A 4,753-nucleotide genomic window follows, 5' to 3' on the forward strand; every position below is an offset into this window, starting at 1 on the left:
GAAGAACGGAGAGGGATTAACAGTCCTGCTCTGTTCCAACCTAGCCTGGTTCCCTCCCAACATGTTAGCAGCTGGCATGTTTTTAAACCTCCTTCCCAGTGTCTCATCATCCTGAAGCCAAGAAAAGGCTTATTTCTTGTGTTTGACTCCCAAGACTTTTCTCCCTCTCATGCTATCCCTGAGCTGGGACATGTATCCTCACTGCTAAATCATACACCACTTACCCAAGTTATTGTAAGAGTTAATCAAAAAAGTCTATAAAGTATTTTGTTGCAGAAGAGCAACAGGTGAGTAGATGTGTCCACTCTCTTGAATATTGGAGGGCTTGCAGGTGGTAGATTAAAAAATCACAGGGTCAGAATGGGCCTTGAAGGCCATCCAGTCCAAACCCAAAGGTGTTTCAACTACAGATTTCTGTTACAACTCCATTTTCACATACTCAGGGCCTTACTTTACAGTTAGGGCTGCCAGGCTCTGGAACGGGCTCCCAAGTGAGGTGGTACTCTCTCCTACCTTAGGGGCCTTCAAGAGGAGGCTGGACAGATATTTGGCTGAGGTGCTATTACCCCAGTACCCATTCCTGCCCAGGGCAGGGGGTCGGACCTCATGATCTGTTTAGGTTCCTTCTGACCCTAAGCACTATGATACTATGACCTGCTGTTCTCCCTTTAGGTCCGAAGTGAGATAACATTGCAGGACAGCAAATCATGCAAGTGACTGTTTTTTAATTAAAAGAACCCCATTTCCAGCCTCTGCTGAAACCCCTTTTTAAAGGAACCACAAAACCAGCTGTCACAGGATCTAATGCCCTTTTTGGTGGGTGGGTGTGTTGGAGGGGAGCTCTTCATTGGGGTTTTACGGGAAGAAGCAGCCACGCCAGGGCTGGCTTCAGGGGAGTCTTCTCAGCTGAGGGACATCAAATAAGGCTTCTTGGGAGTCCTAAGGAAGAGCTCCCTTTCTCCATGCCATCCCTGGGGTAGAGATGGAAAAAGGAAGAAAAGGGGTATGACCAGAGTATCTTCTACTCAGTTTTTCTGGGCTGGAAGAGGGGTGTTTGTTCCCAAAAGCTTGCAAAAAATTTTTTTCCAACTATTTGACCTGGTCTAATAAAATACACCAGATTTACCCAAAGAACCTTGCCTGTCTTGTTCTAGGATGTTCTTGGGTGTGAATCTAGTGCTTGCAAAAGATGCCAGCCTATTAGAGGACAGGGATAGTTGAGTAGAAATCCTGACCAATGTTACACTGAAATATTCCAAGATTGCTGCAGCCATGCTCTTAAATATTTACTCCTGACTCAAAGGGGAGGAAGGGTGGCAGTCTGACCCATGTGGGATGGAGGGAGGGCAGGAATGGAAAATGGTACATGCTGTGGATAAAAGAAAGATGGCAAACAATTTGGATATACAACTTCAGTCTGAAAGAAGGGTCGATCTCACAGTGGACCCAAAGAATAGACTTGGCAAATGGGAGTGCTGTGCCTGCCAGGGCTCTGTGTGGAAGATGTCCTAGTAAGCCTGTGTGTAAGCTGTTTATTGTTTAATTTTTTTTTCTGTCATACATTTGTTCTAAATAAATATTATTGTGTTTGTGGAAGCTGGCTTGTCACTCTCATGCCCCTGAGGGAGGATAGCTCTGGAAATGTTGAACTACACTTGGATCCACTAAAGAAGCTGTAATAAGGAGTCAGTAGCCTAAAGCCCCAGTCTGGAGGGAGGGGAATGCAGGTCCTCTCTCTGAGAGAGGTTAATACCAGTGTCCTGGGATTTAAATAAGTACCCTTAAGGTAACTGCAAAAAGAGTCAGACTTGCACTTAGCCCCCAGACTCTGCCAGAGCCCATCAAAGCGGTACAAGGCACATCTGCTCAAGCACCAGTGGCAACCCAGAACTCAAAGAGCAGGTCACAGCCCTGGGAAGTGAAGGCATCTGTTTGCTGAGAAAACACTTGCAGTATGGGCTTTGGAAGTGCCAGCTTCCCCCCACCGACGGAACATAACTCTCAGCGGGGTCCCCTTGTGAGCTGCAAGCACCATTCTCTCCGGGGCCCTTCATTCATTCCTTGGCTTTTCTGGTGAAACTACCAAATGAGAGCAGCAACAGAGAAGCACAAGCAGAGATTGTTTATGATGAGGGCACATGCCCCCTAGGAACTGAACTAATGCCATCTTACTAATGTACCATGGGTGAACGGATGGCAATAACATTTGAATGCGGCCAACTGGAGTTGATCTGAAGCAGCAACCTACAAGTGAAAGGTTTGATATCCCATTCCCCATCTCTTCAGCTATGGCAGTGGGTTGGTTTTTATTTTTGTTTTTTCCCTCTCAACAGCATTTTGTTGGTTTAATATGTGACTTGAAAAATGAATGTGGAGTAGATGTGGTCACAGATTTTCCTGCTGTGCAGAATAATTGCAAACTTCATTATGTTCACAGTAGAAAAAGAACTAAAGAAGATATGGGTACTGCTAGGATAGCGTAAAATGTTATTTTGCTGCAGGTTAATTCAGAAATGTCACTGAATTTGAGCAGGATTTTACCAAGTCTCTTTCTCCTCACAATTCTGAAGCCATCCTTAAAATCACTTAAAGCAGGTGATTCTCGCATCATGGGTATGACAAAAATGCAAACAAATTGAACATTCCCCTAAGTTCATAAAAAAAAAATTTAAAAAAAATGAACAGATGTTCTTTAATGCTGATCTCTCTTAAGATAACTTTGGCCATACCTGTGCTGTAAATGTATTGTCCCCCGTGGCAGCGCCTTCAAGCAGAAGACACTTTTCTGAGTATGCTGCCTCTTTCACAAGGAGGTAGGTAGTTTCAGCTGCACAACTCCAATTAGCTTGAAGTCAGGCTAATTGGCAGAGCCATTTAACAAACCCAATTAGCCCATCTTAGACAGGACCAGCTACACTGCTTATGGGTTAGGAAAGAGTCTGCGCAAGGTGAGATTCAGGGACAGACACTAAAGACAGTACATTTATGGTATAATAGCCTTTATGCTATACAAGAAGCAGACAAGGGTCTTTGGGTAAATGAGATATATTTTATTAGATCCATTAAATAGTTGGAAAAACTGTTCTCTGCAAGCTTCCAGGTACAACCACCCTTCTTCAGGCAGAGGGAGGAGAGTTTTGTGTTCTGGTTGGATTAGAAGCCAATATTATACAAGGCAGCCACTAGAGGTCAGCAGTGACCCATTGGACTGAATACCAACTGCAAAAGATCAAATTTAAAAAGCCTAACATTGCTTATTGCTGATGTCCTGATTATCAGGCTAGCCAAACTTAGAAAAACTAGCAATTGAATACAAAGACTTCCTACACTCTTGCTATTGCACTATAACCATAGGCTGACTACTCCAGCATGTACACATACCAGTGTTTGACTAACTTGCAAGGTCCAGGTCAAATATCATTCAACTGTGAGGTTAACAGGGGACCTAAACTTTACTTGCATTTCTTGAATTGTAGTGTGCAGAGCAGGTATCATTCTGCTTAATGTTCACAAGACTTTTAATGGCGTTTGTATGTACAGTTTGTATGTGCAGACTGTGCATACAGTTACAACTATAAGAATCACACTCTTTGAGGTGATGAAACTTATGCTCTTATATCTGATGTTAAAATCCAATAACTTTAGGGCTCTTTTTGAGGACTCTTAACTAAAAATGCCTCCAGTTTCCTAATGATGTAACCTTGACAATCAATAAAAAGTATCCGCTTCTTTGCATACTAAGACATCTACCTCTGTTCCATATGACTTTCATGAGGTGAACAATTCAAGTATCTTTCTAACATCTCTCATTATTTTGAATACAAGATTCTTTTTCACCAAATAAAATTTAAAACTAGTTCCCGTTCCCTTTAGGTGATTCCTACAATGCAATAGCCCATGTGTTATATAACATGTCCTGTTGTCCAAGAATAAAAAGCTGGTACCTTTGATTGACTTCTACCTCTCTTGACCCTTGCTGGGTCATATATTGTAAAGAATTTGACCATTCTGAAGTGACGACTGAACTTGAATTCCTCCTAAGTTATTGGTTTTGAAAGGTTGCATCATGGGTTGTAGCAATTGGCACTTAACCTTGGGTTTTCAGAAGGGACTTGCATTTAACCTCTGACCTTGCTGACACAGGGCATTAACTCTGTGGGAGCACCTAGGCCTGTTCTGCAAGTGAAATTAGTGGGAACTGAAGGATAAATTATGAACAGAATTGTTGATTTCCCAAGCGTTACTTGCTTCTGCTGACTACGCCCATTCCTTAGCAGGGGATCTCCACTAGTCCAGATAAAAATGCAAGTAAAAGCACAGGGAAGAAGAGAATAGGGACAATGCAATCAAGCATGACAGTACATTTCTGCAGTACCCATCACACACTTGAGGAGCGCACCCCTAGGAAATGACTGGGCAGACTGTTCCACATCAGTGGCCAGCCACCAGTAACTCTCCAGTGTCAGGGGAGCTACTAGCAAAGAGTGCACTTAGCCCTGTTTCTATAGGGTCTGTTACACTGCGCTGCCACAAGAGGCACTGCATAGCTGTCTTTTAAGGTCAATGGCACCAAAGCTGGGAAAACAGATGTGTAATGCCATCAGCCAGTGACAGCTGACATACCTCTCCATCTGCCAAAGTACAAGTATGGGATGCCCTGTGTGTTGAAGACTCAGAAATGGGGACAGAAAAAATATTACAATGAATTGCCTGGCTCCCTGTGGGGCAATGTGTTAAGACCTTTTCCCCATGC

Source organism: Crocodylus porosus, unplaced genomic scaffold (assembly GCF_001723895.1).
Source record: "Crocodylus porosus isolate Cpor-Errol unplaced genomic scaffold, CroPor_comp1, whole genome shotgun sequence".
In the NCBI taxonomy this organism is placed as follows: Eukaryota; Metazoa; Chordata; order Crocodylia; family Crocodylidae; genus Crocodylus; species Crocodylus porosus.